A 26,161-nucleotide genomic window follows, 5' to 3' on the forward strand; every position below is an offset into this window, starting at 1 on the left:
AGGTTTAAAAAAAAAGTAAAATCAAGCAACATCTCAATGATGTCTTAGGTGAACAAGTTTAAAGCATTTTAATTCATTTCATTGCTACTGTAAGTCACTATAGCTATATGTATAGTTTTAAGAATCCATTAAATTAGAAACTCCTCAAAGTCAGGAACTGGGTTTCTAATGAAGAATTTTTGGCATCTACTCAAATAGCATATATTGTGCTTTAAAAATAAGTAGTCCCTCAATAATTTCTTTTTTAGAAGATTTTATTAATATGAGAGGGAGAGAGAAAGAGAACATGAGCAGAGGGAGGGGGAGAGGGCCAGAGAGAATCTTAAGCCAGCTCTATGCCCAGCACAGGACCCGACACAACCCTGAGATCATGTTTTGAGCCCAAATCAGGGATCAGACACTTAGCTCAATGAGCCACCAAGGCGCCCCAGTAATTTCTTATTGAATAATTTTTGCTTTAGGTTGCATCTGTAAGCAGTTTATGCCTATAGTTTGAGGTCACACTTGTGGTTTCACAAAAAAAGATTTTTTTTTAATTTGGCATTTGGCATTCATTTTCTCAAATAGCATTTCCTGATGAATACATACAAACAGACTTTCACTCTCAGTGTCTATCACCATATTTACCAGCATACCTTAGTGCAAGTTTCCTTGTGCCAGATCCCAACTGGCACAGATAAAAATGGAGGACTTTTCTCTGTAAGCCACCTAGCAAATAGTTCATATAGCATAGTTTAGAAGGCCCTAAATAAATGTTTGCTCAAGAATGTAGAACATTTTACAAAGTAACTGTATCTGTAGAAAATCTCTAGCCCTCTGGGGTAGAATAAGATTTCTATCCCTCTGTGGTCCATATCTATTCGGAATGAAGACATGTACATTGATCTGTCATGCTGTGAATCTCTCTCTCTGGCCACTATTGATTTCAATTTACCCAATTGACAAGGTTCACAAACTTGGTTTTAAATGGATTGAGAGTACATGGCCTGCCAAAGGATAACTATTTATCAAGGGAGCCTTGAGGCCACTAACTGCAAATCATTTGTCAATAGCTTGTCACAGTCTACTAAATCTAGCAAAGTGGGATGAGTGGGACAATGTTTTAACTGAACAAGCCCCTCATTCCCTCTTGCCATTTTAATGTTCCAACCAACTTCAAGCCATCTACCTTACTCTTTTCAAGAGGCATCTTTGTCTAATATTTCCTTTACCTTGTGTAACAAATGCACCAAATACTCAAAAAGTGGGGCCCCAATGATAATCATTATGTCACCTCCATGCTTCAGGAAATCTACATGTCTCCTCTATGTTTCAATTTCTTCACCTACACAACACATTTGGTAGCAACTGCTCTCGTCAAACCTGTCATTACTCTCACAGGGCAACACTGAAGATAAGAAAGTGGATTCTATGGCCAAGCAGGCAGTCAATCATTCCAGTGGTTGCCTTCAGAACATAAAGGAATACTGTTGTAGTTTTCTTTATTGTCATATTTGTGCACCTACTCAGTAGCCCAACAGCTGCTAATATCTAATAGCAAAAACAGTAGGTGTACTGACTTTAAGGTCAGCAGAATTACTTCCTGGATTACTGGTCTGAAGATCAGCCCTTCTGATGCTGGACAGCTCCCTCTTACAGTCTACTTTTCCAAGTGAACATGAAGGTGCCACTCTTAAACAGAAAAGAAGAAAAGGTTAATCTAGCCTGTCTCTCTACTTTGTCTCGGCCGACAGTATTACCACCTATCCAAGCACTAGTTTTTCTTCAAATATTGCCTTCCAACTACATCTGCCCAATCCTAGCCTGGTCATAATATTCTGCCATTTCTCCCACTGCAGTGTCTCTTGAGTCTGTGACTTCTATTAAAATCATGTCTTCTAGGGGCGCCTGGGTGGCTCAGTGGGTTAAGCCTCTACCTTTGGCTCAGGTCATGATCCCAGGGTCCTGGGATCAAGCCCCGCATTGGGCTCTCTGCTCAGCAGGGAGCCTGCTTCCCTTCCTCTCTCTCTGCCTGCCTCTCTGCCTACTTGTGATCTCTCTCTGTCAAATAAATAAATAAAAATCTCTATTTTAAAAAAAAATCATGTCTTCTATCTTGTTTAGGCTTTTATTATTTCTTTCTGAAAGTATTACAATAGTTAGGGATATAAAGAATTACTTCTACATTCTTTACTGCCAGAATTATATTTTAAAAACCCTACATTGATCATGTCATTTTTCTCCTCACAAGCTTCTGATGGCCTCATCAGTCATAAGATAAAATACAAAGTCAACAGCATGTCAAACAAAGCCCTTCAACAGATGTCAAGTCTTTCAGCTATGGTCTCATGACACCCAAACACTAGTTTCAACACATTGCTCGCTACTTTGGATTAGGGACCCCCATAACACAACTCTCAAGTAGGTTTGGAGAGAAAGTGATTTGTTAGGAAGTGGTCTCATACCACTAGAGAGGTATGGTAAAAGTGGGAAAATGAAAAGCTCACTCTGAGTGTGATCACTGTTGTGGGCTCAGATGTGCATGATTCTCTGAGACCCTAAGTGACCATGCAAAATACACTTCTAAGTCTCTCCCCTCAAGGGCAAGGATGCTAGGATATGTGTCCTTTAACTGCCATCTGCTGAGGGAAGCTCCTGCAGGCTGAGCACATGTCTGTGGCCAGAGAAGGTCCCCAGGCAGAGCTTAAATGCTGGCAATAAGGAGATATGGATAGAGGCTGAAGGGACCCAGACAGGACACCAACACTGTATGTAACATTCACAGATGTGCAAATATGCCATGTCCCTTTCCACCTCTGCTCTGCTTTCCTGTTTCTGTTCATGTTGAATACTCTTCTCTCCCTCTGAAGTACCTTTATCCTATGTTTCCTTCTGGTAAAAAGTCCACTTCACTGGACACTTTACTAGTTCCAGGATGGTTGGACTGTCTTAAGGACTACATAAGAATCTGTACCAGCCTGTAGAATAGCAATTACATCAAAGTAAATACATTTTTATTTCCATTGTTTTTATATTCAATACAAATCACTTGTGATGGGTTTGTAATAAGCATTTTCTCAAACAGAAGCCCTAGCATACAGATCCAGATCATAGAGCACTAAGAGCTCTTGAAGAATACGCTGTTCCATCTTTCACCTCACGGAGAGGTGTCTAAGGTTGGGTTGCTTTCTGAGAAGACCATAGGCTGGGTGGTCTAAACAACAGACATTGTTCCTCATAGTTTTGGAGCTGGGAAGACAAGATCAAGGTACCTGCCAATTTGGTTCCTGGTAAGACTACTTCTTCTAGTTTTCAAAGGGGCATCTTCTCTCCTATCCTCAAATTACAGACAAATAGATGATCTCTCCCACATCCCTTTTTCACAACAGGCCTTCTCATTGTTTGTGGTATGAACAGGCTGCCAGTTTTCCACATTTTTTTTAAATTTTCCACATCTTTAAGTTCTAGTTACTTTTTCCTTATTAATTCCATTTTCTTTTTTTAAGATCTTATTTATTTGAGAGAGAGAGAGAAGGGGAGAAGAAGCAGAAGAGGGAGAGAATCTTAAGCAAACTCAGCACTAACACAGAGCCTGACCTGGGGCTCGATCTCATGACCATGATATTATGACCCGAGCCGAAACCAAGAGTCAGTCATTTAACTCACTGAGCCACCCCGGCAACCCCATTAACTCCATTTTCAAGTTATTTCTCTCTTCTTGAATTTTACTATAAACAGTCAGGAGAACTAAGCCATTCCAACACTTCACAGAGAAATCTCCTATCCAAATATCCAACTTTCCATCTCCCAAGTTCTGTCCTTCACAAAACGCTGGAACATGAACACAGTTCAGCCAGGTTCTTTGCCACTTTATAACTAGGATCACCTTTCCTCTACAGTCCAATTAAACATTCCTTATTTCCTTCTGAGACCTCATTAGAGTGCCGTTTACTGTCCATACTTCCACTAAAATTTTGTACACAATTATTTATGTATTCTCCAAGAAGATGGAAATGTCCTCTGTGGCTCTCCTCTCCACTTTCCTAGCTCTCACCAGAACTGCCTTTAAAACAGTCTCCTTCTAACAATCCCAGCTTCTTCTAGGATGTGCCTCAGAATTCTTCCAGTCTCTGCCCATTATCCAGTTCCAAAACCACTTCCACATTTTTAAGCATTTGTTGAAGCAACACACTCCATCTTTTTAGTATTACTTTCTTAGTTTAGGTGACTATACAGATTGCCATAAAATTAGTGTCTTAAACAAGAGCCATTTCTTTCACACAGTTCTGGAGGCAGGAGGCCTGAGGTCAGGGTGCCAGCAGGGTTAAGTTGATACAAGCTCTCTTTCTGGTTTACAGATGCCTGTCATCTTGCTGTATTCTTATGCCACAGAAAGAGAGCTAGTGAATACTACTACCTCTTTCTAGGGCACGATTCTCATTCATGAGGGATCCATCCTGAGGACCTCACCTCACCTCCCGAAGCACCACCTCCTAATACCATTACCCTGGGATTAGGATTTCAACACAGGATTTGAGAAAGCACAAACATACATGGGGCACCTGGTGGCTCAATGGGTTGGGCTTCTGCCTTTGGCTTGGATCGTGGTCTCAGGGTGCATTGAGTCCCATATCAGGCTCCCCGTTTGGCAGAGAGCCTACTTCTCCCTCTCTCTCTATCTGCCTGCCTCTCTGCCAACTTGTGATCTCTGCCTGTCAAATAAATAAATGAAGTCTTAAAACAAAACAAAATCTAGACATAGATATGGAGATATTAAAAAAAAAATACAGTCCATTTCACCTGCCCACCTGGATGCTTATTAACTCCAACCTGATTCCCATCAATAGCCCACTATCCCTCTCTGATGTGCTTTCCAAATTACAGTGCATATATTATTATGATTTGAATATGTCATTTCTTGGCAAATAAGGAAGACCTTTGAGATTTCATCTTTGTCTCATTTACCCCTATACCCCAATGGTACCTTAAACTGTTGTTTTCTGAATTGCTAGAAGGTGCCCAAGTGAATGAGTAACAATAAAAAGAAACAGGCACCATGTAACAGAGAATTACCTACTGTGAAATGATCATGCTCTTGCTTATTTCAGAGATTATAAATCTCTACACAAATCTAGTGTCCCTTATAAAAATACAGGTATATCTTCCAAAGTTATTTTATAAGTGATCTTTTAAGATTTTTCTGGATATTCTAATGCATTTTTCCTTCTTCCAATGGAGTAGCTATTCCCTGAAACAGAGAGTACTTAATACATTTCTTTTCTCACATTGGGGTCATCTAAATACATGGAAAAACAAGTACCAAATATTGTTAAACTGCTTAAAATTTTTGTTTTAAGTTATTCTATTTCTATTTTTGTAATACTGAGCCAAGGGTCTCTGACAATATTATATTTACCAATTCATTGTACAATGAACCCCAAACACATAAGACTGAAATGTTAAGTCTTTAGAAGAGCTATGAAGGAAAAAAGTCCTGTCCTTTGATACAAGAATAAGAAAACAGAAATGGTTATTTAATTCCGACAGTAGGAAATTTCCAAGTTAGTAACACCCATTTCTTTCCTCCATTTTTAGATTTTTTGAATCCTCACTGATAAATTCTTTTTAGCTTATAGAAATGGCACTCATGGGATGCCTAGGTGGCTCAGCGGGTTAAACCTCTGCCTTCAGCTCAGGTCATGATCCCAGGGTCCTGGGATTGAGGCCCACTTCGGGCTCTCCACTCAGCAGGGAGCCTGCTTCCCCCTCTGTCTCTGCCTGCCTCTCTGCCTACCTGTGATCTCTCTCTCTCTGTCAACTAAATAAATAAATAGAATCTTTTAAAAGAAAGAGAGAAAGAAAAAAAGGGAAAGAAAGAAAGAAATGGCACTCACGTATGCTTAATGATTGGAAAACTTGATTTTTGAAAGTGAGAACTTTTAAAATAAACTATGCTGTTCATTTATCTTTTAGAAGAAAAAATGGTCTCATCTCACCAATAATTATTTTCTGCTTTAAAAAAGAAGCAAAAATAGGCTTTTATACTCTTTGGGGGATTTTTTGGGAGAATAATTTTGATTTAGAATCCACCGTTTTTTGAAAGGTGAAAAGAAAACTGATGGGATCTTCTTAAAATGCACAAATAGAAAATATTAAATTGCTAATGAGTGAGGGGGTGTTGACAAATGTGGCGCTCTACACAAAAAGCTTTTGAGGGATTTTCTGGTAACATTATGGTTTTTGGTGTGCTTAATTTATTGCTACGGAAGTGGAAAATGTGCATCAAAAACTGCACAATTTTGTGGAAATGGGGATAGTTTGTCAATTTAAAAGTTTCCACTGGAGGTGAGTATTAGCTGATCAAATCCAAACACACAATAACATCCAGAACAACAGTGATAAAATTGAAAAATCAAAGTTTTTAATAATTTTGCAATTTCTCATAAAGATTAAATGTATCTAAAAATACAGGACACCTTAGCTGCAACTCAGAAGCTGCTGGATGTTGCTGTAATTCTTTCAAACCAGGTTAACCGTACATCAAACGGTATCCACAGAGTCTACAGGAGTCTTAATAAACTATCCAAAGGAGGAATAATTTTTTAAAAAGGTGTGCTATGGAGCTGAGCCATTTCCCAGGTAATATGCAGCAGCTAGAGAAGATATTAATAATCCAAAGGCCAGAAGCTTCTGGGAGTCTCTTTTTTCAGGAAAGAATATACTCCACTGGTTGAATTTCTGGTATTTTACACTTATTTTCACTATAAATTCTTTTTTTTTTTTTACTTTTTTTTTTATTTGATTAATTTTTTATTTTTTATAAACATATATTTTTATCCCCAGGGGTACAGGTCTGTGAATCACCAGGTTTACACACTTCACAGCACTCACCAAAGCACATACCCTCCCCAATGTCCATAATCCCACCCCCTTCTCCCAAACCCCCTCCCCCCAGAAATCCTCAGTTTGTTTTGTGAGATTAAAATTCAAAAGTCTTAGCAATTTCTGATATCAAATTGGTATGTTAGTTTTATACCTTAGGTACAATGAAGAAATTTCATGCAAGAAAAAAAAATTCAATTCTCTTACTAAGAAGCACTGATGTAGGTATATTATTAATGGATATAAATGTGATCTTTGGAAGTAATACCCCAAAATGACTGACTCTGCAATCATTAACTGAGATTATCCCTGGGAATACATTTCTTCCAAAGAATATAAAGCTCTCCTTTCCCAAGTCTGCAACATTTCCATTTGTTGAAAAATGATAATTTTAATAGTATTGTAAAAAATCAGGAGGCAAAATTTATAATGGTTATTTACTTGGGAGGATCTAGCCAGTGAAAAAAGAAAATAAATTTTTAAAAAATGTGCTGAGAAGGGGGGAAATAATCAATGGTAAAGACTGATATTCTCATCTTTATTTAGGATATGGGAAAATTCTTCTGCTGCTATTGGAGCACCATCATCACTTGTGATAATTTGCAATATATGGATGCAATTATTTCCCAACTTGTATCCACACCTCTCACAATGTGATTTTGCAAGTCCTTTCAGCAAGAGGTTAATTTTTCCACCCCTAGCTCTTGAGCTGCACTGTGACTTGCCTGAGATAGCTGAAACATTACCTAGGGGTCATTTGCACCATTTCAGTCCTGAGCCTATGCTTTAAAAGGCCTGTATATGACTGTATGCCCTGTTGGAACTCTGAGCAGCTGCTCTTTGGAAGGGCTGGGCTCGTCTCCTAGGTGGCCAGAGACATTAGCATCTATTACCTGGATCAATCTGGACTGGAGACAACCAGCCATCAGAAATGTGACTGAAGCAATCAAAGAGCAACCAGCCCACAAAATGCAGATACACAAAAAGCCCAGCCAAGAACAGCTGACACTGCCCCAGGTTCACAGATCCATCTAGCCAATCCTCACTTGTGAACAAAACTAAATCCTTGCACTTTTAAAGCCACTAACTTTAGAGTGACCTTGTTATATCATAAAGGAAAACCCATGTGCAACTTGACAACTTTAGAAAAATTAGGTAATAAGATGAGTAATCTGATTTAAGATCTAATTGAATAAAATTAAGCAAAATATTTCAATGAATTCATTTATGTTGTGCCTATTGATTTTGAAAATAGATTTAAGGTGTCTTGTTACATAGAGTAGAAATGATTATAAAAAGGGAAAACCATAGCTCCTTCTTGTTCTATATATGTATATGGATGGAGTAGGGAGGAGCTAATACATAGAGATAGGATACCTTGTCGCTATAATGCCTTCCCCCTATTTCTAGGGACTGATGGATAGGGGAATAGGAAAGGATGAAACACCCAAGGTTTTATGTGGTCTCTGTGCTGCTGAGAGTTGAAATTCAAAGTTAAATGTTCTTTTATACCTATACTCGCCAAGACTATGGAAATCAAGTATAATCAGTACCAGGAAATAATAGTAGGGCTTTGAAGTTTATCAAATACTCTGATGGGTTCAGAACATGGACCTCAAAACATGGTACCCTACCATACTGAGTATTTTAAGTTGAAAGAGTTGGAGAAAATGGCAGAAGCATGAGTTACTCTGACCTTCCCCCAACCTTCTCTCCTAAGGCAGGTTATATAACCCTTCTGTGAAGGGTGCCCTCCCTCCTTCCCAGAGGAAAGGGGCTTTCTTTCTTAAGATAAATGGACAATGAGAAGAATCTGAACCAACAGGCCTTGTGAAGTTTCCCCAGTTTACTACTCTTACTTACCTCATACTCTTTAGGGCCCTACCATATTTCTCCATGACTCTATACTCTTCATCAAATTTAGTATAAAACATTCAGATCAGGTTTAACCAGTTCTGAGTCTTCATATCCTTAAGGAAGCTCATAAAAAGAATATTAAAGCATAAAAAGAATATCAAAGCTCATAAAAAGAATATTAAAAAGACATGTGTGATTTTCTCCTATTAACCTATCTTTGTCAGTTTACCTTTCAGATGTAGCCAGGGATCCTCGCAGAGTCAGGGAAAGCTGTCTACCTTTTCTACAACTCCTTTGTAAGAAACCATTTCACTTAGTGTTCACTGCCAGTATCAGTCCAAGAGAGTAGTGGATGGTGAAGCTGAAGTTGGTCATAGCAGATGGAAGAGTCATGTAAACTCAGTGATTAGAGGATACAATTTTGGAGAATACCCCAAATTCAGCTTACTTGGGAAACCCCAGATGCCCCTCTCTTCCAAGAAAGGAGGCATTGGTTCCAACACTCAGTTTACATGAAAAGGAAGGTTCAGGGAAGTGTAGTACCTTAGTCAAAGTTCCTACATCAGAAATTTCAGACACTACAGTCTTAGAACAATCTCTTATACTTCAAAACAAGATTTCTAAGAAAATAAACCTTTAAAATTAGTTTAAAGTATCTTTTTTTCTAACCTAATTCCATGGGTCTAATCTAAAATCTCTTCTTAAAAACTGGAAAAAAATGTGGCTTTATTGCATTGAAAAATAATATAATCAGTACCCTTGTTACAAAGCTCCTCCAAAAAAATCACAATCATCCTTAATTTTTCTGAGAGAAGTAACAGAAGGCACTGCTACTAGAATGTGTTGTTAACATTCTCTCATTTTGTACCAATGCAGGAATAGCCTCTTAAAATAGATTTTTTAATTTGCAAGCTCAACCTGTATGAGTCATGATGTTTCTCAAAACTGTGGCTTGTATTTTGCATAATCCCCTATAAAATATAAAATGTTACTTGCCTTCCATATTCAATTAGTGAATCCTTAAGTTGTGAATTAGGCTGTGGAAAAGAAGAACAAAAAAGCAGGAGGTATGACTGTTTCAGATTAACGTTATCTTTTTTAAGTTTTGTGTGTATGTGTGTGTGTTTAGCTCGTGTCATCATTAAAAAAAATAAAAAGAACTATAATTGTCTTGATGGAAGATTGACAACAACTGGATGGGCCCAATTTTTCTGGAAAATGGGCATCTTAATATCTATGTCACACTGTCACTTTTTTTAAATTGATTTATTTATTTTCAGAAAAAGACTATTCATTATTTTTTCACCACACCCAGTGCTCCATACAATCCGTGCCCTCTATAATACCCACCACCTGGTACCCCAACCTCCCACTCCCCCGATACTTCAAACCCCTCAGATTGTTTTTCAGAGTCCATAGTCTCTCATGATTCACCTCCCCTTCCAATTTACCCCAACTCCCTACTCCTCTCTAACACCCTTTGTCCTCCATGATATTTGTTATGCTCCACAAATAAGTGAAACCATATGATAATTGACTCTCTCTGCTTGACTTATTTCACTCAGCATAATCTCTTCGAGTCCCAACCATGTTGCTACAAAAGTCGGGTATACTGTCACTTTAACTACACTTAGGTAACAAGAGAACTTCTTTGAGAATTGAAGTTATGCTATTTGTTAAGTGTTGTTAAACAGTCCCAAATTATTCACTAATAATATTCTAGCTGATGGAGACCAGCAAAAGTAACAAAAAGTAACTCTATTGATAAATACTAAAGGTCCAAAGTTTGTGTTTCTTATATTCACAAGGGATTTACAAGGAGATATTTAATTGAGCATCTTTTATATTCAAGGAGCAATGCTAGTAAAGTTACAGGGGAACCCATGGGAAAGCAGACTTCTGAAGATAAAGGGACAATGAAAAGAAACTAAACCTTAGAAACACACAGAGTTAAGAGCCAGCTGAGAGAATGCTCCAAGGGCCACTGAAGAGTTACCCAGATACAGAAACTCTTTTTGTTGCATGACATAACTTCTTTTCTGTGCCTTTAGATTCAGTGTGTTTCGGATATTTCAGATATTTCAGGCTTTTACTTCAAGATATACTACAAATCCCTGGCGAAGATGATGGACCTTACAAAGGAGTAGAAGAGATCGATAATACATACAGTTACAAAATACCTTTTCTGTGTATTAGCTTCCCACATTTTCTAGAGCCTGGTGGGGCAGGGAGAAAAGGATGAGATTCCAAACTTCTGTATATTCTCTGTGATGCTAGAAGTGGAAATCCACAGTAAATAACTGTTCGTATAGCCATTCTTTTGCAAGACTATGCAAACCAAATGTGACTAGAATAAAAAAGGACCTTGGCAAATCTTTTGTCCAGAAAAAGCTGGACAAAATTGTCACAACAAATCATTTCCGAACTCTGGAAACCAACCAAAGCCTTAGTGCAAACAGAGAAGCACTTATTCAAGAAAAAGCACGGCTCAATCTTTGCCAAAAACTGTGCCAGTCTATAGGCTTCTTGCTTGAAGCTTCTCTGATAATCTTGCCCAGGCTGGTTACTGCAGTAGTTTGAGAATGGCAGGGCAAGCCATGAGACCCAGCAGCTTCACTGCTAGAAGTGCATCAAGGTTTGGGACAGAAAGAAAAGCACACTCAGATATATGGTGATAAACAGTAGCAATCTTAGTAACAGACAGGGAAGGTCACATCCACAGCTGACCTGAGGTCGCTGCTCTGGCTGGGGCAAGTAATGGAATGACAGACTAGCCAGCTAGTCCCTGGGGAGAATTGGCAGATGAAAGAGAAAGAATCTTGGTAAGCATCCACACATCCCTGGAGGGCTGGACAACTATGCTCATCCCTGGAGGGCTGGACAACTATGCTCATGTGCAAGGCTCTGTGCATGTATGAAGAGACCAAATGGAGCCCTCACCATCCACCTATCCCTGACTGGATGTGATGCACGGACACATGCACAGGAAATTCAAAGGACCCAATGGAAAAGCAAAGCCTGAACTTGGAATGTTGTCCAACCCACATAGAGATTCACATACAGAGGGTGGAAGCTTTACTGGAGGTGGGCTTTTTTTTTTTAAGATTTTTTAAATTTATTTGACAGACAGAGATCACAAGTAGACAGAGAGGCAGGCAGAGAGAGAGGAGGAAGCAGGCTTCCTGCTGAGCAGAGGGACCTATGTGGGGCTCGATCCCAGGACCCTAGGATCATGACCTGAGCTGAAGGCAGAGGCTTAACCCACTGAGCCACCCAGGCACCCCTACTTGAGGTGTTTGAGGACAACCTCTATTGAATCATTGGCTGAGTTATAATGAGACAGCAATGAACATTAAGAAGTTGGGCATATAATTAAAAAAAAAAAAAAAAAGCTAAAAAGTGTTTTTTTTTGTTGTTTTTTTTTTAATATAATTTTTATTTTTTATAAACATATATTTTTATCCCCAGGGGTACAGGTCTGTGAATCACCAGGTTTACACACTTCACAGCACTCACCAAAGCACATACCCTCCCCAATGTCCATAATCCCAAACCCTTATCCCAAACCCCCTCCCCCCAGCAACCCTCAGTTTGTTTTGTGAGATTAAGAGTCACTTATGGTTTGTCTCCCTCCCAATCCCATCTTGTTTCATTGATTCTTCTCCTACCCACTTAAGCCTCCATGTTGCATCACCACTTCCTCATATCAGGGAGATCATATGATAGTTGTCTTTCTCTGCTTGACTTATTTCGCTAAGCATGATACGCTCTAGTTCCATCCATGTTGTCGCAAATGGCAAGATTTCATTTCTTTTGATGGCTGCATAGTATTCCATTGTGTATATATACCACATCTTCTTGATCCATTCATCTGTTGATGGACATCTAGGTTCTTTCCATAGTTTGGCTATTGTGGACATTGCTGCTATAAACATTCGGGTGCACGTGCCCCTTTGGATCACTACATTTGTATCTTTAGGGTAAATACCCAGTAGTGCAATTGCTGGGTCATAGGGCAGTTCTATTTTCAACATTTTGAGGAACCTCCATGCTGTTTTCCAGAGTGGCTGCACCAGCTTGCATTCCCACCAACAGTGTAGGAGGGTTCCCCTTTCTCCACATCCTTGCCAGCATCTGTCATTTCCTGACTTGTTTATTTTAGCCATTCTGACTGGTGTGAGGTGATATCGCACTGTGGTTTTGATTTGTATTTCCCTGATGCCGAGTGATATGGAGCACTTTTTCATGTGTCTGTTGGCCATCTGGATGTCTTCTTTGCAGAAATGTCTGTTCATGTCCTCTACCCATTTCTTGATTGGATTATTTGTTCTTTGGGGGTTGAGTTTGCTAAGTTCTTTATAGATTCTGGACACTAGTCCTTTATCTGATATGTCGTTTGCAAATATCTTCTCCCATTCTGTCAGTTGTCTTTTGATTTTGTTAACTGTTTCCTTTGCTGTGCAAAAGCTTTTGATCTTGATGAAATCCCAATAGTTCATTTTTGCCCTTGCTTCCCTTGCCTTTGGCGTTGTTCCTAGGAAGATGTTGCTTCGGCTGAGGTCGAAGAGGTTGCTGCCTGTGGTCTCCTCAAGGATTTTGATGGATTCCTTTCGCACATTGAGGTCCTTCATCCATTTTGAGTCTATTTTTGTGCGTGGTGTAAGGAAATGGTCCAATTTCATTTTTCTGCATGTGGCTGTCCAATTTTCCCAGCACCATTTATTGAAGAGGCTGTCTTTTTTCCATTGGACATTCTTTCCTGCTTTGTCGAAGATTAGTTGACCATAGAGTTGAGGGTCTATTTCTGGGCTCTCTATTCTGTTCCATTGATCTATGGGTCTGTTTTTGTGCTAAAAAGTGTTTTGAGCAGACACACCAACAGATGCACCCTGAGAGGGGGAAAAGAAAAACAACAAACAACTATACAGGTTCCATTCAAGCAAGTCACTGAACAGCAACAGAAAAAAAAATCCAGAGTTGTTATATTATCTAAAATAATCATCTTTTAACCAAAATTAGGAGAAATATGAAAATAAACAGGTAAGTGCAGATACACATATTGAATTGAGCAAAGCTGCTAGTATAAATACATTCAAAAAATTTAAGAAAATCCAAAGGGGCACGTGCACCCGAATGTTTATAGCAGCAATGTCCACAATAGCCAAACTATGGAAAGAACCTAGATGTCCATCAACAGATGAATGGATCAAGAAGATGTGGTATATATACACAATGGAATACTATGCAGCCATCAAAAGAAATGAAATCTTGCCATTTGCGACAACATGGATGGAACTAGAGCGTATCATGCTTAGCGAAATAAGTCAAGCAGAGAAAGACAACTATCATATGATCTCCCTGATATGAGGAAGTGGTGATGCAACATGGAGGCTTAAGTGGGTAGGAGAAGAATCAATGAAACAAGATGGGATTGGGAGGGAGACAAACCATAAGTGACTCTTAATCTCACAAAACAAACTGAGGGTTGCTGGGGGGAGGGGGTTTGGGATAAGGGTTTGGGATTATGGACATTGGGGAGGGTATGTGCTTTGGTGAGTGCTGTGAAGTGTGTAAACCTGGTGATTCACAGACCTGTACCCCTGGGGATAAAAATATATGCTTATAAAAAATAAAAAATTAAAAAAAAAAATTTTAAGAAAACCATGCATGAAGAACTTCCTAAACTTGTTACTGAGAGAGAGTTCACGTACTATATAATTGACTCATATAAAGTGTACAATTTGTATGGGCATTAATAGATACGCAAATATGTGACCATCATATAAGTCAATTTTAGAACGTTACAATTAGGTCGCAAAGAAATGCTGGGCTCTTTAGATATCACTCCCTATTCCCCACTCCATGCTCTTAGTTCCAAGCAATGACTCATCTACCTTCTATCTCTATAGATTTGCCTCTTCCAGATATTTCATATAAATGGAATCATACATTACCCCTTTTTTTGTGAATGGCCTATTTCACTTAGCATAATATTTTAAAGGTTCCTCTGCCTTTATCTTGGGAGAAAACAGTTGTATCTCTTTATCTCGTTATGGTTGAGTATTTTTTCACTGTAAACACACCCCACATTATGTTTATCCATTTATTGGTTGATGCACATTTGGGTTAATGCCACCTTTTGGCTTCATGAATAATCCTGCTATAAGCATTCATGTGCAAGTCTGTATATAAATGCTAATATTCCTCTCAATTGCATACCTCAGAATGTAATTGTTTAAATTTGAGGAACTCCCAGACTACTCTCTAGAAGGGTTGCACCATTATACATTCCCACCAGCAGTGTACAAGAGTTGTGACTGCTCCACATCTTCAACAATTTTTTCTGTTTTTCATTCTAGACACAACTAGTGGTTTGAAATGGTGGTTTTTATTTACATTTCCCTGATGGTTCATGATGTCAAACATCTTTTCATTTTTATGTCATCCCTTTGAATATTTTTAGTTAAATGCCTATTTAGATTCATTTTTTAAATTATTGAGTAATATGGTATCTCCATATATTCTAGAGTAAGTAGTTTACCAGATATGTAATTTGCAATTATTTTCTTTTTTGGAATAGCTTAAGAAAAGTAGGTGTTACTCTTTGAATGTTTGAGTGAATTCTTCTTTGAAACTGGGAAGCCATCTGCTGCTGAACTTCTGCTTTTGGGGAGGTTTTTTTTTATTATTATTATTGATTCAGTTTTGTTACTAATCATCAGTCTACTCATTTCTTCTATTTCTTCCTGATTCTGTTTTGGAAGATTACATATGAATTTATCCATTTCTTTCAGTGTCTGATTCCCTGGCTTATTTTCCATACTTCTCTCTTACAAGCCTTGTATTTTTGGTGGTGTGGGTTATTACTTCTTTTTTTTTTTTTTTTTCTGATTTGAGTCCTCTCTTCTTAAGGAGTCTAATGGTTTATCAATTACATCTTTCCAAACAACCAGCTCCTGGTTCCATTATTTTTTCTATTTTTTTAAGTCCCTATTTCATTTATTTCCACTCTGATCTCTGCTATTTCCTTTTTTTTTTTTTTTTAATTTATTTTTTATTTTCAGCATAACAGTATTCATTATTTTTCACCACACCCAGTGCTCCATGCAATTCGTGCCCTTTATAATACCCACCACCTAGTACCCCAACCTCCCACCCCCCACCCCTTCAAAACCCTCAGATTGTTTTTCAGAGTCCATAGTCTCTCATGGTTCACCTCCCCTTCCAATTTCCCCCAACTCCCTTCTCCTCTCTAACTCCCCATGTCCTCCATGCTATTTGTTATGCTCCACAAATAAGTGAAACCATATGATAATTGACTCTCTCTGCTTGACTTATTTCACTCAGCATAATAATCTCTTCCAGTCCCGTCCATGTTGCTACAAAAGTTGGGTATTTGTCCTTTCTTTTTTTTTTTTTTTTTTTTTTTATAAACATATATTTTTATCCCCAGGGGTACAGGTCTGTGAATCACCAGGTTTACACACTTCACAGCACTCACCAAAGCACATACCCTCCCCAATGTCCATAATCCCATATTTCCTTTTTTTTTTTAATTTAATTTCTTTTCAGCATAACAGTATTCATTGTTTTTGCACCACACCCAGTGCTCCATGCAATACGTGCCCTTTCTAATACCCACCACCTGGCTCCCCCAACCTCCCAATCCCTGCCCCTTCAAAACCATCAAATTGTTTTTCAGAGTCCATAATCTCTCATGGTTCATCTCCCCTTCCAATTTCCCTCAACTCCCTTCTCCTCTCCATCTCCCTATGTCCTCCATGTTATTTGTTATGCTCCACAAATAAGTGAAACCATATGATAATTGACTCTCTCTTCTTGACTTATTTCACTCAGCATAATCTCTTCAGACCCATCCATGTTGATATAAAAGTTGGGTATTCATCCTTTCTGATGGAGGCATAATACCTCATAGTGTATATGGACCACATCTTCCTTATCCATTGGTCTGTTGAAGGGCATCTTGGCTCTTTCCACAGTTTGGTGACCATGGCCATTGCTGCTATAGACACTGGGGTACAGATGGCCCTTTTTTTCACTATATCTGCATCTTTGGGGTAAATACCCAGTAGTACAATTGCAGGGTCATAGGGAAGCTCTATTTTTAATTTCTTAAGGAATCTCCACACTGTTCTCCGAAGTGGCTGCACCACATTGAAATACCACCTTACATCAGTTAGAATGGCCAAAATTAGCAAGACAGGAAACAATGTGTGTTGGAGAGGATGTGGAGAAAGGGGAACCCTCTTACACTGTTGGTGGGAATACTATTTCCTTTTCTGTATTAACTTTGGGCTTTTCTCTTTAATACTTCTTTTAGGTCCAAGGTTAGATTGAGGTTTTTCTCTTTTCTTGAGGTAAACCTGTATTGCTATAAACTTCCCTCTTAGAAACTGCTTTTGTTGCACTTCAATGATTTTGAACTACTGTGTTTCTATTCTCATTTTTCTCAAGGTTTTTTATTTCCCCTTTGATTTCTTCATTGCCCCACCAGTTATTTAGTATGTTGTCTAGCCTGTACATGTTCATTTTCTTTTCCATTTCTTTCCTTGTAATTCATGTCCATTTTCACACCACTGTGGTCAGAAAAGATTCTTCTTTTGATTCCAATCTTCTTCAATTTATTGACACTTGTTACTGGGGTCCTATTCTGAAGAATGTTCTATGTGCACTTGAAAAGAATGTGTACCCTGCTGTTTTGGATGAAAAGTTCTGGATCTACCTATTAAGTCTATCTGTCCTATTGTGTCATGCAAAGCCCCTGATTCCTTATCGATTTTCTGTCTAAATAATTTATCAATTTATCTGTTAATATTCTTTACTATTATTGTATTACTCTCAATTTCTCCCTTTCTGTTTTAATATTTGTCATGTATTCAAGGACTCCTATTTTGGGTCCATAGATATTCACAGTTATATTCTGTTTCATCTCTTTATTACTATGTAACACCTTTGTCTCACTGTAGTCTTTATAAGTCCATTTTGTTTAATACAATTTATTGCTACCATGGTTTTGTGCATTTGCTTCTATTTACATGGAATGTATTTTTCCTTCTCTTTACTTTCAGTCTGCACATGACTTTGGGTCTGAATCAAGTCTCTTGTAGGCAGCATCAAGATGAGTCTCATTGGTTGCCTTTTTTTTTTTTTAAAGATTTATTTATATGAGAGAGAGACTTATTTATATGAGATTTATTTATATGAGAGAGAGAAAGAGAGAGACTGTGTGTGACTGGGGGGAAGGGCAAAGGGAGTGGGAGGGAGAGAATCTTAAGTATACTTCTTGCTCAGGGGGGAGACGATGGGAGGTTCTATCTCAGGACCCCAAGATCATGACCTGAGCCAAAATCAAGATGCTCAACTGACTGAGCCACCAAGGTGCTCCAGATCTCGTTGGTTTTTTATCCATTCAGCCATCCTATGTCTTTTGATTGAAGCATGTAGATCATTTACATTTAAAGGAATCTTTGATAGTACATACCTATTGCCATTTCATTGTTTTCTGATTGTTTTCATTCTTCCTTGTTACTTTCATTTCTTTTTTCATTCTTCTTTGTTACTTTCTTCTTCTATTATTCTGGTCCATGTAATTGATGACTTTCTTTAATGTCATTCTCAGATTGCTTTTATTTTTTGTGTATCTATTATAGGTGTTTAGTTTGTGGTTATCATGAGGGTCATACTTAACATCCTAAGCATATAGTAGCCTATAATAAGTTGATGGTTACTTTTAGTCACACACATTGTAAAAGAAATACATTTTTACTTCTTTCCTTGTAAAATATGACATCATATACATAAAACATCTTTTGTAAATCCCTTTATTATTAGATGTAATAGGTCACTACTTTTGTCTTTTAAACTTTGTAAGTGTCTTTCGTTTTATAAATGATTGATCTACCTTTACTGTATGTTTGCTTTTATTAGTGAAATTTTTTCCTTTCATAATTTTCTACTTCTAATAATGGCTTTTCTTTCCCACATAAAAAAGTCTGTTTCAAATTTCTTTTAAAGACAAGTATGGGGATGAACTCCTTGAACTTTTGTTTGTTTGGCAACGCTTTACCTCCCCTTCAATTCTGAATGATAAGCTTGCTGGTAGAGTACTCTTTGTTGTGGGGTTTTCTTTCTTTTAGCACTTGAAATATATCATGCTCCTCTCTTCTGGCCTGCAAAGTTCCTGCTGAAAAATTAGCTAATAGCCTTATGGGGTTTCACTTGTACATAAGCAAAATGAGCCCTGCATAGACCACCCCCTCCCCAAATCAGCAATTTTTCTCTTGTTGCTTTTAATATTCTCTATTCATCTTTAACTTTGGCATTTTAATTATGTGTCTTGCCATGGGCCTTCTTGATTTCATCTTGTTCTTCTTGAGTTCTTCTTGCACCTGAGGTCTGTTTTCCTGTTCAGGTCAGAGACATTTTCAGCTAGTAGTTCTCTGCTCTTTTCTCTTCCTCTTCCCTTTTGAGACTCCTATAATGGAAATTTTAATATGCTTGATATTGTCCCACAATTCATTAACATATCCTCATCATTTTAATCTTTTTTTTTTCCTTTTTGCTGTTCAGCTTGGGTGCTTTCCATTGTCCTGTCTTCCAGATCACTGATCTGTTCTGCATTCACTTAAGCTATTGATTCCTTTAGCCTTTTTTCATTTCAGTTATTGTATTCAACTCTGATTGGTTCTTTTATTATTTTCTTTTAATTGAAGTTCTCCCTGAGTTCATCCACCTGTCTCTTCAGTCCACTGAGTATCTTTATGACCATTACTTTCCATACTTTATCAGGCATATTGCTCATGTGTTTCATTTGGTTCCTTTTCTGAGTTTTCTCCTATTTTGTTTCAGATGTGTTTTTCAGTCTCATTTGACTTTCTATTAGATGGAATAGCTACTTTGAGACCTGAAGGAATGGCCGGCCCTATGAAGGAAGATCTTCTGTGCAGACTGTGTGCCTGTCAGCTTTGGGTATCTGGCAAGATCTGCAGCAGGCACAGAGTGCATGTCCAGGGGCAATCTGCACCAGGGGCCCCTAATGGGATGGCTAGAGCCACACTGGGTATGGGCTAGGGAGTCTTGGGGCATTCGAGGTTGTGGGGGGAGTGTCCTAGTAGGAAAGCTGGAGTCAAAGCAGGTGCAACCCAGAGGGTGCCAGGGTGCTCTATGCAGGGGCTGGCTTATCATGATGGCAGGACCCAAGGCAGACATAGACAAGGAGGTAACCTGGCAGGATGGCTAGAGCTGAAGTGTACATAAGCTGGAGGACATGGGGGGACTCCATGCATGAGAACTCCAGCAGGACAACTGGAGCTGAAGATGGTGGAGGCCTGGTATGGTCTGGGACATTCTGTACCTGAATCACCTTGGTAGGACAGATAGAGCTACAGTGGGCACTGTTTGGGGATGCCACACTATGTGCCATGATGGGGTCACTTTATGAATCCTCCTTAGAGGGACAGTTGTGGCTGATGTAAGCTCAGAGTCTGGGACTCACTGATATAACAGCTTGATACCATTTGTGCCATCAACCTAGAAAGGGAATATAAACAATGGCACTCACCTGCCCACCTCTCTGATCTTGGAGAGTGCTGTGAAGCTTTTACCATCTGGCAGAACCCTAAGTATAGTTCCTTTATACTCTAGTTACTGTTTTAAACCATAGCTTTCTTTCTGTGGCCCAAGGCATGCAAATCAGCTTTGCAGCTATCAGTCCTCCTTCCCCACCCAAATATAGCTCACAACATAGGGGTGTGAGGTTTCCATCTTTATCACTTCCCTATCTCTCTTGCCTTTGTTTATGTGTTCCCTCTATCTTTTGTTGTGCAGAAGATGCTGAAGGAACCCTCAGGGTTTTATTTCAGGAGGAATTGCTGCGTATAAAGTTGTAGATTTAGTGTGTCCATAGAGGAGGTGAGTTCAGGGTCTTCTATGTCACCATCTTGGACCCCTACTGATACCTTTTTAAGCAGGTAAGTTTTTAATTTTGATGAGGCCCAATATACCTATTTTTTTCTTTTATTTCTATTTCTTGGGGTCATATCTAAGAATCTATTGCCAAACCCCAAAATCATGAAAACTAGCCCTAAGTTTTCTTCCAAGTGTTGTATAGTTTTAACTATTATATTTAGGTCTTTGATTCATTTTGGGTTATTCTGAATACTGTAAGGCAAGGAATTTTTTTTTTCATGTGTATATGGATTTGTTTCAGCACTTTCTTTTTTCCCCCATGGGAAAAAAGACAGTGTCTACTAGTTTTAGAGACATACAATGTCTTTTGGCTTCAGATGTACATCACAGTGATATGACATTTTTAAATAGTAGGTATTGATCCCCATGATGCTACTGGGTACCATATGTCATCATACAAAGTTGAAATACTTTTTTTTAATTGACTAAATGGTTCAGCACACTTGTCCAACAATAGTTGACATATATATAGGTTGATTTCTAGATTCTCAATTCTAATCCATTGTTGTTTATCCTTTGTCAATACTACAATGTTTTCATTGCTGTTACCTTACAGTCAGCTTTGAAATCTGGAATGTGAATGGTCTGACTTTGTTCTGCTTTGTCAAGATTGTTTTGGCAATTTTGGGTCCCTGGTAATTCACATGAATTTTTTTTTTAAAGATTTATTTATTTATTTGACTGAGATCACAAATAGGCAGAAAGGCAGGCAGAGAGAGAGGAGGAAGCAGGCTCCCTGCTGAGCAGAGAACCTGATGTGGGATCAACTGGTTAATACCATAAAGAAGTGAGATGGGATTCTGATAGACATTACATTAAATCTGTAATTCAGTTTGGGGACTATTTCCATTCTACTAGCATTGTTTCTCATCCATCATTATGTTTCCCCAGTTATTTTGATCTTCTTATATTTCTTCCAATAGTGCTTTATAGTTTTTAAGAGTATAGTTTTGTACTTCCTTGATTAAATGCATTCCTATTTCATTTTTTAAAAAATATTTATTTATTTGAGAGAGAGATAAAGAGTGCACAAGCTGGAGGGGCAGAGGGAAAGGGGCATAGAATCTTAAGAGGACCCTGAGCATGGATCTGATGCCAAGCTCAATCATATCCCCCTGAATCATTATCTGAGCCAAAACCAGGATTCAGACACTTGACCGACTATGTCACCTAGGAACCCCATTCCTATTTTATTTTTTGATGTTATTGTACATGGAATTGTTTTTCTTAATTTCATTTTTGGAATTTTATTTTTGTAATGTTCTTATCACTGTATAGAAATACTGTAGACTATGCATATTGATATATCCTGTAAACTTGTTGAACTTCTTAGTTCTAACATTTTTTTAGTGTATTCTTTAGGGTTTTCTATATACAAGACCGTATTTTCAGGAAATAGCAAAAGTTTGCTTCTCTCATCAGCATGCCTTTAATCTTTTCCCTCCTTTACGTAATGCCCTAGGGATAATCTCCCTAGTATAATACTGAATATAAGTGATTAATGCAGGCATCTTTGTCTTATTCCCAGTCTTAAAGGAAAGCATTTTGTATTTTATTTTTAGGAATAGTATCAGCTGTGTGTTTTTGTTTTTGTAGATGTCCTTTCTCAGGTTGAGGAATTTACCTTCTATTCCTAGTTTCAGTATTTTTATCATGAAAGCATTTTTGATTTTATTGAAGATGTTGAAAGTCAAAGGACAGAAAGATATATACCACATGAACTGTAACCATAACAAAGTTTGATAGTTTTACCAGTATAATACAAAATAACCTTTAATACAAAAACTGTTACTGAAGACAAAAATGGTCATAGTGATAAAACATTATTTCATTAGTGAAATATAATAATATCAATACTTATGTGGCTCATAAAAGATTCCCAAAATGCATGACATTAAAATTCACATTAATTGAAAGGAAAAATAGGCAATCCAAAAGTAAGAGTTGTAAACTTGAATACCTGAATTCAATAGTTGGTAGAATGAGAGAGAAAACTGACAATGACAAAGACAATTTGTTAAAACAATGGCAGCCAAGTTGACCTAACTGAAGTGTATAGGACATCCCACACAACAAAATCGTAACACATTCTTTTCAAGTAAGCACGATACTTCCTCTGAAATGGACCATATGCTAGTCCTAAGTCTCAATAAATTTAAGATGATTGAAATAGTACGAAGTACATTCTCCAACCACAAAAGAATTAAATTAGAAATAAGCAAGAAAAAGAAATTCAGGGCAATATGTAAGTCTTTGGAAATCACACAATGTAATTCTAAGTAAAATGAGCCAAATAAGAAATTGCAACAAGAATTATAAAATATATGTTTTATTAAAATGGAATCATAACCGATAAAATCACCAGACACAAGCCAAGTAGTGCTCAGACATCTATAGCTTAAACCCCCCACAGTAGAAAAATACAGTAAGCACAAATCAGTAACTTAAGGTTCTACTTTAAGCAACTACAAAAAGAACAAACTCAACCCAAACAGGAAAAAAGGACCAATAGAGATCAGAGAACAAATAGAAAAAAAAAAAAAAAAATCAATGAAACCACTTTTCTTTGAAAAGATGAACAAAATTAACACATTTTTAGATAGACAAAGTTTAAAAATTAAAAAGGAAACAATTTGGCAATTACAGGAATGAAATTAGTCCCTTCCATTGTCTTATACAAAAATGCTAATCTGGGGCACCTGGCTGGCCCAGTCTATAGAACATGGGACTTAGGGTTGTAGGTTCAAGCACCATGCTCAATATAGACATTACTTACAAAATAAAATCTTTACCAAAAAAAAAAAAAATTTGCTAACCCCAAATGGGTTGGACAACTAAATATGAGAGCTAAAATTATGAAACAATTAGAAGAAAACATCCTGCAAAAATCCTAAGCACTTGTGTAAGGTAAAGAGCTCTTATAACATACATCAAAACAGGACTACCAATAAAGGAATTTCATCAAAACTGAACATTTTTGCTGTCAAAATAAGTTAAGAGAATCAAAAATATAACCCAAGGATTGGGAGAGAATATGTGCTGTCATCAGAAAGACAGAATATAACTCATGCCAGTGAGGATGAGGAGAAACTAGGGCCTTCGTGCTTGCTTGGTGGCATTTATCAAACATGATAAGATTTTAGAAAAATAGTTTTATAGGATGTCACACAGATGCTTAAATCATGTGCAATAATTCCTATCTCCTGGTAGTCACTCCTTTTATCATCACTCACCCTTGAGTCTAGATATAATAACACTTGCTTCTAACTACTAAAAATGGCAAAGAAATATCACTTCCTTGATTACATTTTCTAAGATTTTAACTACTATCTTGTTAGTAGATCCCTTTGATAACTTTGATGAAGTAAGCTATTTTTGAGCTCGTGACCTTTCTACAGAGAGGCCCACATTGCAAAAAGGAAAGGTAGCTTCAGGCAGAGATTCAAGAAACAGAGGTCATCAGTCTAACAACCCCTAAGGAAAAAAAAATCAGCCCAACAACCACATGAGCCACATGGATACACTCTCTGCCCCAGCTGAGACTTGAGGTAAGACCCAGCCAGCACCTTGACTACAATTTTATGAGAGACCCTGAACCAGGGGACCCAGCTAAACCAAGCCAAACTCCTGATCCACAAAAATGAGATAATTCATGTTTTTTTTAAGCCACCAAGTTTGCAGTTTATTTTTCTCTTATAAAATATAATATAAGCAATTTCTTAAAGTTAAACATGAATTTACCATAAAAACTAGTAATTCCAATCCTAGGTATATATGTAGGAGAAATGAAAACCTATGTCCAAATATTTATACACATATGTTTACAGCAGCATTATTTGCAATAGTCCCAAATGGAAATAATAACAAGTATACATATCAGCTGGTGAGTGGATAAACAAAATGAAGTGTATCTATTCTACAGAATACCATTCAGCAATTAAAATGAACTGTACTGAAATATGAAAAAAACTCAAAAATATAATGCTAAGAGAAATAAGATATATGCAAAGACTACCTAATATATGATTCCTTTTCTATAAAATACTCACAGAAGGCACATATTTAACAGAAAACTCAGTGGTTGACTGGGGCTGTGGTTAGGAGTGGACATGTGGGAACTATAATGAGAAACTATAAACAGACATGTGGGAACTCTGGGGTGATGGAAATGTTTTAAAATGGGTTCATACTAAATCTACATGCTACAAAAATTCACCGAGTTGTACACTTAATGTAGGTGAAACTGATGGTATGGAAATTACATTTCCATACAGATTTTAATCCTGGTGGAGATTCTACCTCAGGAAAAAAATTGTTTTCACTTTCTGGTCATTTGTCCCTGCAATGCAGCTCCAAATAGAACCCAAGGAGTACCCTCATCAAACCATTATAACTTCCTCACCCACAATGGACTCCTTTTAGACTGGCTTCATTGAGTAGCTAAATGGAAGATCAAGGTGATCTGATGGTGGACCATAATGGAAAGCAAATTCTGAACTGAGTCTTGAAGGAAAAGTAGCACTTACAGAACTGAAAAGAAGAGAAGTGTAGGGGCGCCTGGGTGGCTCAGTGGGTTAAAGCCTTTGTCTTCGGCTCAGGTCATGATCCCAGGGTCCTGGGATCGAGCCCTGCATCAGGCTCTCTGCTCAGTGGGGAGCCTGCTTTCACCTCTCTCTCTCTGCCTGCCTCTCAGCCTACTTGTGATCTCTGTGTGTCAAATAAATAAAATAAAATCTTTAAAAAAAAAAAAAGAAGAAGAAGAGAAGTGTATGTAAAATGAGAAAAAACACAGAAGCAGGAAAAAAGAATAAAATGGATTTGAGGAAGACCAAGTAGTTCGTTTTCTCTAAAATGTTGCAAGGAGAAAAACATAAAGGTAAAAAATAATAGTATTCTTAAGGGTTCAGTCTTTACAAGGTAGGACACATGATCATCGTTATTATTTTCTTCATCCTTCTGTAAATATTAACTGAAAATGTGCTGCACATCATGTTATATTGCAGGGATAACTTGGGCAACATGTTTATTCTCCAGATGAGGCATAAACATTAGCAAGTGGTCACATCCTAAGAGGAAAATCCCTGACAATACTTGTACTGTTACAGCTTCCCCTCATTCTCCTTACATAAACAGAGAAGAAAATGGTCAGAGAAATCTAGGCTATTTTTCCCTCCCTTCTAAAAACACTCTTGATCCCAGAAACCATGGGAGCAAACAAAGAAGTGCACAGTGACCTGACAACTTCCTTTTTCTTAAGTCTAAATTCAAACAGATGTATGCTATAAGGCCAGAGATTCCAGATCTAATTCAAAACTTTTCCTACCTGTACTTCCCCATCTGAAGCACCACTTGCTAATGGCTGCTGAAATCTCCACTCCAAGTAACTAGACAAGGGAAACACAGTAACAAAGCAACATAGAAGGCACTTCAGGACTATGAAGAAACAAAACCTATG

This window comes from Mustela nivalis, assembly GCF_964662115.1.
Source record: "Mustela nivalis genome assembly, chromosome: 3".
In the NCBI taxonomy this organism is placed as follows: Eukaryota; Metazoa; Chordata; class Mammalia; order Carnivora; family Mustelidae; genus Mustela; species Mustela nivalis.